Source organism: Cydia fagiglandana, chromosome 4, assembly GCF_963556715.1.
Source record: "Cydia fagiglandana chromosome 4, ilCydFagi1.1, whole genome shotgun sequence".
NCBI lineage: Eukaryota > Metazoa > Arthropoda > Insecta > Lepidoptera > Tortricidae > Cydia > Cydia fagiglandana.
This window is the reverse complement of record NC_085935.1, coordinates 7,537,753-7,554,063: the sequence shown is the minus strand read 5'-3', so window position 1 is coordinate 7,554,063 and position 16,311 is coordinate 7,537,753. Positions and strand designations below refer to the sequence as shown.

General features: G+C 39.6%; 2 protein-coding genes across 3 annotated transcripts in view; one reads left to right on the top strand and one right to left on the bottom strand.

Moving 5' to 3' along the window:
* LOC134663569 (LIM domain transcription factor LMO4) overlaps nucleotides 1–16,311 on the top strand; it is a 280,250-nt gene that overhangs the window by 183,415 nt on the left and 80,524 nt on the right. The window lies entirely within an intron of this gene.
* Nucleotides 2,247–16,311, bottom strand: part of LOC134663571 (inosine triphosphate pyrophosphatase) — a 210,386-nt gene continuing 196,321 nt past the window's right edge. Inside the window, exon 2 of the mRNA XM_063519975.1 lies at nucleotides 2,247–2,264. The gene's annotated coding sequence lies outside the window, so the exon portion shown is untranslated. The remainder of the gene's footprint in view (nucleotides 2,265–16,311) is intronic.

Below are 16,311 nucleotides of genomic sequence, written 5' to 3'. Positions count from 1 at the left end.
AGTGAGTCAATCAAGGATGCATGTTCTATCGGTAATCACTGAGATCCATCGCTCCCAATAAATTGTCCTATTGCCAACTATAGTGTTGTATATTAATGTCATGTGTCAATTACTAAGTTCCATTTTATCTGCTAAGCTGTCAATAGTGCTTTTGCTATTTGATAATAATCCTTTCAGATCAGGAAATCCACTTCGCCTTGTTTGCGCAAATATGGCTCGCATCTCTAAGTGATAGGTACAACACAGTATGAGTAGGTACTTCTATTGCTTCGAATTTCCAAGAATTTCTTCAAGTTAACGGCTTAAAATTAGTCCATTAACGACAAACCCATTAGCGAGGCATCGTTACATACAGGGTGTCCCAGAATTCGACGTCAAGCCGTAAACGGATGATAGACCAAGTCATAACAGTTATCATAAAAATACAAAAAAAAATCCAACTCATGTTTTTTAAAAATTATGGTCAATTTAAAAATTCACTAAAAAATCGACTCCCTGTATGTAGGTATGTATGTTGTACCTTCATGCACACGTACAGGTCTGATCAGAAAAACCTCGATAAAACGTGCTAAAATTAAAAACCGAAGCTATTCCAAAGAACTTATTATCCTCCTTTTAATTATAAAAGCCATGTATTTTATTGCAGCGCGTGTCAAGGGCGGCCGAGGTGCAATTTGGGGCCTCGTTAAGGCGCAAAAGACGCATTTAATTGCACCCGTTAGCCTAATGAGACCGTGTCCCGGTGTCGGCCGTCTCGCAAATTGACATTGTATGTAAATTGATGTGGCTACATCACAATAGAGCTTGGAAAATGAGCGTGCTAACTTTTGGGCTAAATGAGGTAGTGGTGAAAATTGATAGACGCACTAAGTGCAATTAAAAACAAACGGGTTGCACTCCGGGAGTGCCGGCAGAAGTGAAAACTCAATGACATTGTAACAGTTTTTCGATCAGGTCACGTGTCCGTCTTACGAATTTTTAATCTGTTGAATCTGTCGGTCACGTGACCTGTCGTGAGTTTAACATTTTTTCCCCATCACAAAAAGTGCACAGCGCCGCTAAAGAAGTTTTCACTTCAAAAATACAAGTGATGCAGGTAGTGACTTTCGCTCTAGTAATCCTAGAGCTGAGAAGAAGACCCCGTTAGCTTTAAAGGAGCAGAAATTGGGCTATTTTTCACAACTGAGTAAAAAACTTAACCTTTGTTCATTTATTTTACGCGTTTAACAATATAATTAACTTTTAGACGGTTTACTGATTAGAACTAATAATTTTCAGAATTCATGAACATCAGAATAACAACACACTTTTTACAACCAAAATTCAACGACAGGGAAAGTAAATAAATATTTCAGGGAAATTTCCTGTCCCATTTAAACGAACTAGTTAGTAGATAAACTTTCTACTGCTAAGCATTTGACAAACGACAGTATACACTTGAAAGCCGTTGAAATTGAATTGGGTACTTAGCAATATTTATGTCCTAAGCCCACGGGTTAGGCGTCCAATCTCGGGTCTTAAATATCGTCGTCGTAAATTTCGATCTTGTGAATGAATAAGTTATGTTTCAGTTTATTCTTGCATAATGTCCGTCGTGTCATAATTGCGACGTATTTATGGATGGTTCCGCGGTTCTGGCGTAATGCAATTTAGCGGGTGTTGCGATATATCCGCGTTACCGACACTATAAAGGCTCCTCTTCACGTTGGGCCAACGCCAACGCCAACGAGGGACGCAGCCATGCGGTAGAATGAGATAGCAATATCACTTGCTCCCTCTAACGCATAAATGCGTCCCTCGTTGGCGTTGGCGTTGGCCCAACGTGAAGAGGAGCCTTTAAAGATTTAATATTACAAGTTAAACGAAGCGATGCGATTAATGGAGTAGGTACTATTCAAAAGCACTGATTCTTTTATTATCCTCCAATCTATAGATCATAGCTATCAATTAGAATCATTACAGAAAAAAAGCGGCCAAGTGCGAGTCAGACTCGCCCATGAAGGGTTCCGTAGCAGCAAGTAACATAATAAAATTGCGGTTTACGATTTATGACGTACTTATTTAAAAAAAAACTACTTACTAGATCTCGTTCAAACCAATTTTCGGTGGAAGTTTGCATGGTATTGTACATCATATATTTTATCATTCTCTTATTAGAAGTTACAGGGGGGGGGACACACATTTTACCACTTTGGAAGTGTCTCTCGCGCAAACTATTCAGTGTACAAAAAAATTATATTAAAAACCTCAATATTATTTTTGACCTATTATCCATAGATAAGATGATACGTATGGGTTTGATGAAAAAAAAATTGAGTTTCAGTTCTAAGTATGGGGAACCCCCTAAATTTATAGTTTTTTTTCTATTTTTGTGTGAAAATCTTACTGCGGTTCACAGAATACATCTACTTACCAAGTTTAACAGTATAGTTCTTATAGTTTCGGAAAAAAGTGGCTGTGACGTACGGACGGACAGACAGACAGACATGACGAATCCATAAGGCTTCCGTTTTTTGCCATTTTGCTACGGAACCCTAAAAACGATTGTAACACTTTAACGCAGTTAGAAATTAGCTGGCAAAAGTGTTTAAAGGCTGTTAAATGTTGTGGGCCAGTACAAACTCGTGGCGCGCTGCGTGCCCGCAGCGACCGAAGCGCAAAAGGCTTGTTGCTCGTCGAAGATTAGATTACGACGCCGGCGCATCTACCAAATTAATTTCGTTGTCTCTTTGCCGACCCGTGGTCACAGAGCGTAACTGGCCAGAGTAACAGTTTCATGAAACTGTGCTGTGTTATCTACAAGCGTTTCGTCTGGTCGCTACACGAGCTTGATGAGCTTGGATAACTCAGAGCAAAGTTGTGTTTAGATGTTACTCTGTTTAGTTCAGCTCTGTGCCCGAGTCGCCACAGCCAAATTGAAACTAAAGAGCATCCGGCCAATGGACAATCTTTGTTTAGAATTCGATTATCAATATCCTCTATCCCCTATTTATACGCTATTCAGCTACGACCTTTACTTAATTAATTTGGCTTGAGACCAACGTTTTATTACGACGCTGGGAATAGGCTAGTGGAAAATAAACAGTGCTATTAATAGCTGATGTCTTTAGTAACAGAATGTAAACGCGTGCAAGGCGGCTCAGCCTCATCGTCATTAAGATAAACTAAGATTAAATTAACTTCGAGATTATTATCGATAAGTAATTATTACTTAAAATGAAAATGTATCTTTAAGGAACTTCGATGGAACATACAAATAAAAAGATTTATATTCATAAATAGAGATCCAAATATAAAATTTATTCACTCTTCAACATCAGTCTCACACCGCGAATCATCCAAGAAGAAACGTATTAATTGACATTTAATTAAACACATGCCCTGTATTACGTCTGCGTCTCAATAACCATTAAAGTCTGCGTTCATTTGTCTGAACAGCGTCCGATATTTGCTGTGATTACTAAAGCTAACCGAGTAATCGCATCAGCGATTCAGCAGTCATCAGCATCAGTAGTAGCACGCACAAAAAGTACCGATCTGCTACCCTGGAATACTTTTCCTAAAGCTATAAAGGCATCAGCGAACGTCGTAATACTATAAGGAATACCTGCTGAAATCTGTATTATATACCGTTGAATTTAAAACCAACTTATCAAACGTTATCATGCCAAATGTCCGCTTCTTAGCTTTATCATTTATCAGATGTCCAAAAAAAAATAGCGACACGAACCCAACACTTTTCTGGAATGTCCCAGTCCACGATGTAATGGTTTGCCCCAGTGAAGCCGTACGCTGGGTTAGATTAGCTCAGCAATAGAAATAACAGCCAAACAGCTCTGCATCGCCATGATATACTGCAGTGCAATAGAAAAGGACATTAGCTCTGTATAATTGGAGTGTACAAGTGCCCTTTCAGAGTCTGGCGTTCGGTGCGTGCACGTCGCCTGCAGGACTCGCTAAATTGCTCCTGACTAATGTGTCTACGTTAACCATGAGGTCCTTTATCGACTGCTTTTCTAAAGCTGCGTTCAGTTGTGTAGAGCAAAGATTCAAATGATAATAAAAGAAATTAATTTGAATTACAACGTACTAACAAATCGATCAAGAAATGTCAAGTGGATTTCATTAACCCACGCAAAACGAGCGTTTTCTTTATCGAAAGTATTGTCTGTCGAGATGCTGAAAAGAGCCATTTTTATATACGAGTATGTATTTTATTTGTTGTTCTCGTTGTTCCCTTTTAAATCCTAGAAATAACTATAACCCGGCTTTACATGTCAATTATCTGGATTATTATTTATTAAAATAATATCGTGTAACAAACAGAATAATTTACAAAGCGCAGCGTGATTGTTAGTGTAGTATTAAATTAATACACAAATATCAATCGGCGACCGAGGTCCATGTATCATATGTCGTACAAGCTCTCGCAGGTAGCATTTGTCGCGACATGACGACGTTATTTGTCGTCCTCAATTTACTCGGCCGACATGTCCCGTCGCCAGTGTTTAGAAAGGCAGGAGAAATTCACGAGATGGGCCAATCTTGCATTGCGTTCCCGTCGCTTCGACCGTTGTACAAGAACCGGCGTTATTTGACCCTTGAACCTATGCTAAATTTGTTTATTACGAGACCTTACTTATGCTGGGGCCTAGGTGATTGCTTGGTGTGTGATGGAAATATGAGACGTTGTTGGGAAGTGTATGTTAGATAGATTGGGGCGGCTGGCGTTTGTCTTCGCCTTTTGGGCGGCGTTAGGTTATCATGTTTGGCAACTTCATATAGGATTGAAAGTAAGGATTGTGCATACCTTAGGGAAAGTCACGTCATTTATGCACAACATAAAATGCATGGAAACTTGAAAAATATTAAGCGGAGGATTCAATCAAACATCTACCATTCTTTTACTCGTGAGTATAATAACTTATTTATTTAGATGAAATCTAAATTGTTATTACGTAGATATTGTAAAGAGTTATACATCGAAAAGTCATATTACGTAAGTTAGACTTCCACAAACTGAAGATAGAAACAAATTTGTTTACGCTAATTTGTTTATATCTTCCGGTTATATACATGATCTCAACATTTTTATAAATACCACAATTAAAGTTACCTAAGACTATGAAATAGCATTTACGGAATAATCTTATCTATGAGATCTTGCAAGCCTTTTACAAAGTTAATTAAGATTGTAATGAAGATTCTTATGGAGACATGGAAATTGTTACGCGGTGAAAAACAAGAGAAATTGCATTAAGTTAATTAAATGATTGACTTTAATGCCACTTGATCGTAGTTGCCATAGTGCTGATAAGATACCATATTATATAATTTATATAGTGTGTAGATTATTAACTTCCATTATTATAGATTACTGCAGTAGATAGTACTAAGATAGAGCAAAAAATACACTTATAGTTTTTGATGTAAGTTTCCAACGATGGTTGATAAGAGGAAAAAGCACCTACGTAAATACGTAAATAAAACGTTCAGTTTTACTATTGCATGTCCGATATATCTATATATGTACCAATCATATACTGTAGTAGAGTATATTATTGTACATATATACGCATATGATTCCATGTAAGTATTCTCGATACTGGAGTTACTCAAATACGAGTACGTAACAGCATTACGAGTACAGCAGCAGCACTTGAGATAGCACGACCTCAAATCAAGCTCACAATTTATATACCGTCGTCCAAAACACATACACACACGGTTTCGAAACGCTCATACAAACCACCCCCGGTTACCGACCACATCTATGCGGGCAATCGTCAATTACAAACTACTTCCAATTAGCGATAGTGCAGTTGCAAATCAAATTTAGCCCGCTCGCTAATTAGAGCCGACCGAGACGGGAACTAATCAGGTGGCTAAATAATGTAGTCGTGACGCCGTCGTTAGCTCGTGAGACAGACGTTATTAATTAACATCACATCGGCCCCATCCCGGCTGGGCGCGTGGAGGTAAGTAAGGGCCCGATTTGGATTTTGAAATAGACATCTATTAGATATCTTTTAGATATCACCAAGATACGATAACTATATGTTTAAGATCTAACCTGTCAAATTTGACATTTGCGCGATTCTGGAGATACTCTTGAACGATTTCCACAGGATATGACTTAGAGATCCAATTCACATCTAATACATATCTTACTCTATCTAACGTAAAAGTGACATTGGTTGCCCGAATTGCGCTGCAAAAGAGAACTAGTTTATATCTAAACTATAACGTATCTAGAATGGATCTAGTACGTGACGTCTCTTGTGAATATCTTGAAGTTCGAATACGGCAGTAAGGCAAAGGAAATACAGGTGTTTGAGGTATTGGAGCGGGTGTACTGTAAGTTCGTATCGTCAGGTGACAACTAAAACTTACTAATGACTACCACAAGTTCGGAGCCACAGTGAACCGTACAAGTAGCATATCAAAATAGATCTTTGTTTATTATTTTTTTGTAACTAATGAGTTTTGATTGTCACGTGACGAATTGGCGATATACGAGTAAATAAGCGGCAGCGTTGCGTTATGAGTTATGACCCGAGTTTTCCCGTTTATCGTTTTATTACATAGAACATAAAACATGTAAAAATAGTTTTTTTTTAATATGCCACAACGATAATTTTTTGCCCCTTTGTTTTTATGTCATTATTTTTGCTTAAAGGTATATTATATTATGTATATCATCAGTGTTCAATATTTTTTCCTTTCGGTATTGTAAAATTAATTTCATAGGAACTTGTGTAGAATAGTCACTAACTGCCTGTTCAACTATTAACTAATTCGAATGTAGGCCCATATCGATCGCGCGTTTAACAGTTAGGTAAGAAATCAAAGTACGAATATATACTACAAAAATTCTAAATATCTAAATTATACACTGCGATTTTACTGTATAAAGTATATATACTTTTAACTACATAGTTATAATGGAGAAGTGTCAGCATTGCGCAATTTGAAAATAACATCGGTACCTCCAGTCGACCAGTCAGCAGCAGAAGTTGCTAAGCGGGCGAGGTGTTCAAAATAATCTTGACGCGACTTTATTATTAAGAAAATAAAAGCGTGTCAAGGTAATTTTGAACACCTCGCCCGCTTAGCAACATCAGCTTCCGACTGTCGAAGCTTTCTAAAATAACAATGGCCTGGTAAAACGTGTGACATTTTCGAATGGGCGCGCTAAAAGCTAATCAACGCGATCGGCCGCCGTCGGTCAATTCCATCAATCATGGCGCGACGCCTCACTTCATCGTCTCCAAATTAAAAACGAAAAATCGACCGGGCTACATTTTGTCAGAGGATTTCCTTGTGGGAACTGTATTTATATCGTGATATGTATTTAAATATTAAATGAGAAAGTCAGGGCTAGTAGTTAGGCTGAGCATAGCTTAATATGAAGAGCTCTTTGAGCCCGAAGCAACTCAAGTCGGAGAGCGGAGTTCATATCTAAATAGATTGTATAAAAAAACATTGCAAAAGTTAACGATCTAAACACATTTTTCTAATAGGCACTTTCCTCATAAAGAAATATACCTATGTATAATTAGAAGGTTTTAATTTAATATGTGGAGAAGGATAAAGTACGAAAATTAGATATTATAGTATAATGTTTACAGGAAAGTCGCATAACCTCAACTCATACTAAAAAGTTTATGAAACATTTGTAATAATCATAATATTTATACAATTAAGAGTTTGTGCAAACTCTGGCTAGTTACATACCACGCCGCGCCCGGGACACCAAAGCCATATAATGGGCGCTCGTATGAGTCCACGCGTCCCCGCAGACGCAAGATGAAGGCGCTCAGTTAATTGAATCAACTTTTATCGCCCACATACATGATTAGACCATTAGTTTAAACGTGGTGCCTGTGTTATACTGGTATGCGTGACGCCTAAGTTTTAACAACTACATACTCTACACGGGTAAAAAGAGTCATTTGAAACAAAAAAAAAGCTGTTGTTGCTGTAAGCTGTACGGTCAACGAAAATATAAGCAAGCTTTTTGTCTAGGTATTGTAATAGGCGTATTCTATTTTAATAACAGGATATGAATTACATCTAGATTAGATATGGATCTGATCTAATTGATAACCTGTTATTAAGCGGGGAAGTGTGAGGTAAATGCGGGGAAGTGTGAGGTTTACTGCTGTGGACCTACCTCTTCTTCTTCTTTCTCTTCCTTGAGGTCTTTGCTTCCTGGTCTTAAAGAGCTTTCAGACGAAACGTTTACCCTTCTGGGTTCCCCTATATTCCCGGAAGCCATTTCTAACGCCATAGAGACCAGGAAGCGTCTTCTTTTACTCGCCCAAGAACGCCTTAAATATATTAATGCCCATGTCGCCCTGACTCTGCTGCGTATGTGTTTCGCGGTTCCCAAAATTACATACCTGTTGAGAACCGCTCCAACATGGTTGTGTCCGGGTGATGTGTCTTCATTTGACGGTGCGCTGAGGGTTACGGCAGAGACTATCTTAAATGTGTCTTTTTCAGACGAACAATGGACTCAAGCGTCTTTGCCGATACGTCATGGTGGCCTCGGTTTGCGGTGTGCGGGGGATGTGGGCTTGCCGGCCTTCCTAGCGTCGGCACATGGAGTTGGTGACCTTGTCTTTAAAATTTTACATTGTCAGGGAGAGAGGGTTACCATTCCGTTTGTCGAGGATGCGCTGACAAGGTGGACGGCTCGTTACCCAACGGCGTCGCTGCCCGAGGCTCCGCAAGTACAGCGACTTTGGGACGATGTGGGAGCTGGGGATGCACTTGCACGGCTTATGGGGATGGCCACGGGGGTGAATTTGGCTAGGTTGAAGTCGGTGTCAAGAGTAGAAGCGGGAGCGTGGTTGCAAGCTTTGCCGGCTCCTCATCTGGGAACACTCCTGGACAACGACTCATTGCGGGTGGCAGTAGATCTCCACCTGGGCTGCGATGTTTGTGTGCCTCATAAATGCATCTGCGGCTCAATGGTGGAGGCGAATGGCCATCACGCTTTGAGTTGTTGTCGTTGTTCAGGAAGGTTTCCGCGTCACCACGCTCTCAATGACATCGTGAGGAGGGCTTTTTATCCGCCAACATCCCCTGTGTCCTGGAGCCTCCGGGCCTCTGCCGCACCGATGGTAAAAGGCCAGACGGCTTGACTTTGGTGCCGTGGCAGAGGGGTAAATGCCTGCTATGGGACGCTACGTGCGTTAGCACTTTCGCGGCCTCACACCTCGGCCGAACTGTGCGGGCGGCTGGTGCCGCCGCGGATTTTGCCGCGGCCAAGAAACTGGAGAAATATGCGAACCTGGCCGGAAATTATTATTTTGTGCCCCTTGCGTTTGAGACAACCGGGTGCTGGGGGTCGGAGGCTACTGCCTTTATTAGGGAAGTGGGACGTCGAATGAGGGAGAAGGGATCTGACGCCCGCGCGGGTTCGTACCTGGTGCAAAGGTTGTCCATCGCCATTCAACGCGGTAACGCGGCTAGTGTGATGGGTACCTTTGCGCCAAGGACAACTCGGGGGGGACTTTTTGACTAAAGCTAGTCTTAAGTTTTAGTTTTAGTTTTTTTATATATATATATATTGTTGTTATTAAGATTAGAATACTCCTATAATAAGTATCTTTCAGCGTGTATTTTAAAAGAAACATACAAGGCATAGAATACATAATTAATTGACTGAATTTGTAAATTTTATCCCTCTTGACATTTTCTCTGTTTGCATGTTTTTTTTGTAATTTTTCTGACATGTATATATCTTTCTAGTGTGTAAGTGAATTGGTGTAGTACTGTAAGCTTGCACTTCATTAAATAAATAAATATAAATATAAATATAAAGGCAATATATTTTAATACAAAAGTCTAAACTTTGAATATATTCAAAAATTTACTAAACTAATAAAACGTAAATAACTCGAACTCGTCCTTTAGATACTTAGAATACTAGAACAAAAGAATTTTCTAAACACAAATAATTATCTCGACACCTTCAATGTTTTCCTTTTTTACTGGTTGGTCCCATGACAATATCCGTTTCTTAGAAATCTTTAACATCTAGCTGAAATATATTTAATTTATTATTTTTGTACATATATTATTGAATTAGGTGTACCTTAGTATACTCGCAGTAGGTAAACTACCACAGTCTGTCCTAGTGCACAGGTACTTTAATATTAAATAGGGCAGGTAGCATCGGACATTTGTATGTTTACCGACTACGACTCGCTAGCTAAACAAATACCGATTCAAACCGTACAATGTCATTCCAAATTCGCATATCGATGCTACTGTCAACAATCGAATGGCTGGTTTTATTTTCTATTCTATTATTAAAGCGTTTAATTTAGGGCAACAGTTTTACACACAAAACGATCAAAACGCAATCTCCCGGCCGAATAGGAAACCTATTCGAAATTGATATGGGTGGAGCGCACGGGCAGCGTCGCGCCTATGCAGCCCGTAAACGACCCAACCGCGCGCCCAAACGACGCAACAAACCCACGAACATACAACCCATTCTAGACCTTATCAAACACGCAATAAAGTTTATATTAGTGATTAAGTTTCAATGCGAACGAGACGAGTTAGACGGACGAATTTTGTTAATAAATAAACGCAGCTCCTGGCGTCCGGCTGGCTGGTGAAAAATAAAAAAGGAGTCCGGGTGAAAATTTGGCGCAAGTATGACAGCGGAAGCCGGCGTGACGTACACAAATCATTATTCGATAGCCGCCGCTGTCAAAGGAATTTTTAATAATGTTTGCTGGCCGAGATTTGGTTAGAACGGACGCGGATCCCAGTTGTCATATGCGGACTGAAAATATTGTTGAAAATGCGAAAACTCCGATCGGGATCTCTGCTGACAACTGTTAATTCCTTGTTGTGTATTCCGTTTGTGATTTTTGTCTGTCGCATTTATTGTTCGATGACGTCACTGTAATACGTTAAATTAGCGAAACATAAATTTTAATTAGTTTGTGGTAATAGGGGAAGCCCTCCATAAAGTCGGGCGCTGTCGGCGGCGCTCGTAGTTATACCTAGAGGTCCCGCTCCTGATCTTAATTAACCTCATGTGTTAACCTCGCCATAACTATGAGAAGCGTGTTTCTGCACTCCAAGTTAGTAGGACTTATTAATAATAGAAGTGAGTTAGTGCCGATATGTAAATTTGCGCTTAACTTATTGAAGATGGCTTAATTATGTACGGGAGCGCTGTAATTTATCCTTAACGAGCTTAATTTGAATCTAAATTACAGGTATTTAGTAACATAAATTGTCAATCAACTCGTTAATGCGGCGAACGGGTTTTGCATATCGCTATCACAACTCCGCTACTGAAATATACATTTTGTCACCAGATTTATGCATAACGTTTTTTCTTATCTCATCTTTGACCAGGTTCGGAATTAAAACCATATTTATAAACAGTGCGTCCGTTTTCTCGGCCGTAAATGTCAAGCCATATCCGTATAATTTCCTTAATGTCTTCCACGGTGGAAACAATGCGGCAGGCCGCGGTCACCAGACGCGTCTATTTTCCAAACTTTCTAATAGTTCATCAACAAATTCATTATGTCGTAAAAGAGTGCGCGAGACCGAAATATCGCGGGCATCGTAAAACCGCTCGTAAAGACGTTTGTTTACTAATTCGAGAGGCAGGTGGGAGGGGCGATCGCAGGACGCTCCTGCACTACGTCCGTTCAGTGACAAGTGAGTGTAAAGCCAAGTTGTTTAATAAGTAGCGGGCGAAGTCGCGGGCCTCCAAATTGCCTCCTCCTCAGGTCGCAACTTTTAATGAGGCAAAATTCCCCGTCTGACTCGTTATTTGGCGTCGACGTCGCCTTAACGCAACCTGTTCGTTAGTGCAAAAACGAGCCACGCTAACACTCGATTAGAATACACCCCCGCTAAGGGCCGCGGCACACTGCCGCTCGTCACGCCGATAATGAGACAATAGGCCGTTTAATGGGCTAAGATAAGGTGATGTTCACTTGTCACTTTTGTCACGCCTTAAAGATATAATCGGTTTTAGTACGTCTCGTTAGGAGTTGTACATCCATCATGCGGGCGGGAGAACGGGTGGACTGTGAAAAGATGCACGCACGGCGATCTGATAGAGATTAAGAAATAAGCAAATAAATGAGCCTCTTATTTGCCTTTAAGTAGAGCAATTAAATGCACAGAGTGAGTTTACAATTCGACCTACCAATAATAATTAGTATCGTTAAATCTCAAATTACTAATTTTTCTATTTTGTTGATATGGGATCTTGATCCTTAATAGCTCATCATTCTATTTGTTGGACGGTTAAAATTCAACGAAGTTGATATAGAAAAAATTGCAGTGTTATTCTATCAATATGTCCATCAAGGCTCCATTTTATATAAAACCTGTTATTTTTTTCCCCAAATAAATACCATAACATAACCTGCCCCGGTCCCCAGTGCACCGGGGCCCTAACCCAAAAAGATGGTCCCTCATTTGTGGCGGGCTTTCTCTGTGTTGTCACATTAGCGAATAACTGCGCGGCCAAACCTGGCCGAGTATTCCAATCGCTTTCAGAGGCCGAAGGCTCCGAGGAACCGGTATAAACAGAATCAGATTACTCATAGTTTAGAAGGATTTAGAGCTCTTAGTAACAGTGGTCAGGCTGCGCGCTCGACTCGCCTACGTTCAGAGCGCGATTCGAATACATGGCCTGGCCGATACGTTAATGATGTCGGCTCCTCTATTAGGGGAAAAAACTCCCTTTTGTGCATCGTCGCCGGCGCAGAGTTGAAAGGCATCACGTGATCAGCTTCATAGATTACGCCAATCGAAGGCGATAGTGGCTCGTCGGAGCAACAAAGCCTTAAACTTATTCCCGATTCTTACAGACTTGATTCCTTTTTCGTTGGAAGTAGTCACCGGTTGTTATTCTCGACGTTTGCCCAAGCGCATGTCTATTAACCAGTAAAGTGTGATCTCCGATAAGGCAATTGCTTCGAATCTCGTCGTCGATAAAATGCTTTGTGAATACGTTATCTACGTCAAAATGAAAAAGTAGAAAAAGCTTGGAGTTTCATAGACTACTAACACCTTTTATTATAGTGGACAACTGGACACATCGTAATGGTGGATGTGGCTTGATTTATGCTTTGTTTCCTTATTCGACGAGCTATAGATAGCAAGCAATTTTAGATTGAGATACCACCTGGTGACGGACATACAGACTGACAGACGGACAGCTGAATCTTAGTAATAGGGTCCCGTTTTTACCCTTTGGGTACCGAACCATACAAAAATCTTAAAAATATTTTTAGATCAATGAAAAGGTAATTAGTTTAATTGCGATAATGTTGGTATTTAATTTTACCCTTTCACCCTTGCAATAGCATGCTATAGCAACAGCATGACGGGGGTCATATCATTCGTTACATTACAGCCATATTTAGGGTAAATTACCTTAATCGCCGGCCGCACGATTGTGCGTGGCGGTTCCTACAATTTAATATTATTTATAAAATTAATGAATTGGACTGTCGCTTTGTTCCAATTTATACCCTAACTATTTCCTGGACATTTTACATTTTATATAAATACTATACAATACAAATAATATTTATTGCAATCTTCTGTAAAAGAGAATAATACAGAGTATAGAGACTACGGCAATAAAATATAAGAATAGAGATTCCTCCCAGAGAACGGGAATAATATTTTTGCATAGTGTAAAATTATTATTATTTCCTTATAGAATACTTACTGCTTTTAACCAATATCTAACTGACAACAGTGCAAAAATAAAACCAGAAATTCTTATGAACAATAATTGTTCTAGGTACGAAATACGATTCGAACTTTAAGATACCTACGTCAATGAATAGATCTAGCGATCTTAGAACGATAAGCGACGTTTTTGTTTGAAGAAATGTCACATTTGACACTGACACATCTAATCCATATCGTTTCTAGATCTAATCGACGTATCTTAAAGTTCGAATCAGGCCATAAGTTTTGGCAAGAGCAATACTCTGCTCCAGTCGGTGCATACGATCCCTCGCCGGCGTCCAGCGTTCGTTAAATCCGCATTTGGGGTAAAGCCCCTAATTGCCGGATGCATGCAGGTGCGTGGCCCACCGTACCCGCACCAACAGGAAATGAGAGCCAATTTAATTTTTCTCCCGCAACGAATCGATTAATTGGGATTTTAACGTTTTTTGCGGCTTCTCACGGGATGAAAGCGTTGTTGTGGGTTTTGGTTATTCGATATTGAGTCTATTATCTCGCTTCCATGTTAACAGTTAATAACCGTTGGTAAAACAAATATAATGAGACTCTCTTATTCAATATAATACTGTATTTTTAACCGACTTCCAAATCCCAAAGGAGGAGGTTATTAATTCGGTTGTATGTTTTTTTTTATTTTTATTTTTTTTTTATTTTTTTTTTTTTATGTTTGTTACTCCATATCTCCGTCATTAATGGACCGATTTTGAAAATTATTTTTTTGATTGTATGTATATGCATACAGATTGGTCCCGTTTTTGTCAAAATCCAGTTCTGATGATGGGATCCATGAGGAATCGACGGAACTCCTCAAATCTTAAAGGCATACATATGGTGATTTTTGTGTTTTTATCAACAAATCAAGCATATACATTCAAAAACGTGACATTTGATGAAGTGGAACTGCTGATGATGATCAGAACGGAACTCTTCAACGACGCATAGTACATGTTTGGTGATTTCGAATTTCGATTTTGTCTTGGACTGGGACCCGGACTCATACCCGGATCCGGTTCGGACCCGGACTCGGACCCGGACTCGGACCCGGACTCGGACCCGGACTCGGACCCGGACCCGGACTTGGACCGGGACTCGGACCCGGACTCTGACTCAGAGACCCGGACCTTGACCCGGAAAACCCCTATGATACCTAAACTAAATAAACCGCTATGATTACCTACCATAAAATGTAGGTATAAAGTATGATGATGCCAAACCCCTCCCGCTCAAACCCCCGTACACCGCACCGCATGCGCCGTTAAGTGGGTTAGGTTTGGTTAGAACTGCGAGCCTTACAGAAACGAAATGCTACTAGAAAAATGGGTTTGATTAGGCTCGAACTGCGATCCTCACAGAACCGAACTGCTATCAGAGAAGTGGGTTAGGTTAGGCTAGAACTACGACCCTTACGGACACGAAATGCTACTAGAAAGTACTGTTTTTACCTCCTTTTCTACATAGTGCACCATCTACCATAATCTTTCACCCGGCCCCATAGAAGTCGGTTTTTTTTTCTTAAAAATTATTTTAATATAAATCAAAGCTTTTAAATTTCTAGAAAAAAACCAGCATCGTAACATATCGTAGCACTTCAGCGTTTCATTAAAGCTTACAGGTTCACAATTTGACATGCCGTTTATGACCTATGCTGCTTGCATTTTATTTAATAAATACATATACATATATTATATAGTCAGACCAAGAAAAGTATGCAACGATTTTGATGGCACACGCAGTGCAAGTGTCATTTATATATCATAACTTCATAGAAGTATGACGTGACGTTTAAAATAACACTTGTACTGCGTATGTTATAAAAAAAAGTTGTAGACTTTTCTTGGTCTAGCTCTATATCTTTTATAATAATTATGAATTCCATATGTTTTATGATAATTATGAATAACGACATCAAAATATTACAAATATAAAACTGAAATTTCTGTAAAAACGCCGTATCGGAAATAAAGGAATGATTAGGAAACAATCGCTACGGGTTTGGCCGGATCGGATCGGAAGCAAGGGTGCCTAATTAGGGAGCCAAGGTAATGAGCCGAGATCGCCTCTCCGATATAACTGGCTGTGTATTCTCATCGCCTGTCAAACGTAGCAGAATCCAACCAGTGTAATGACACATCTTGAATTGTATAAATAGAAAATGAGGAATTTATCACAATGAATATTGGACACTAGAAAATATATGGAAATGATAAAAAAATACAACACCGCAAAGTTTAAAATAAACTTTCAAACATGAAAAAAATATGATACCATTCGTGTTCTTACATTTTATTATAGGTAAAAAAGATTGTATAGCAACTATATAAGTACATATTTTACATAAACACAAAAATTCACCGTCAAAATCGCAATTTCCTTGTTTCCCATACTTCAAAACGACTTTTTAGCCACTTTTTAGCAATCATGAGGTCACGATCACTTGCCGTTTTGTGAGGGGCGTTTCGTAAGTAGACGACAACTGTCAAACTTTTTAGCTTTGACTATGATTTCTGACTTTTGTATTGCTTTAATGCAATGGGTCCCATATAG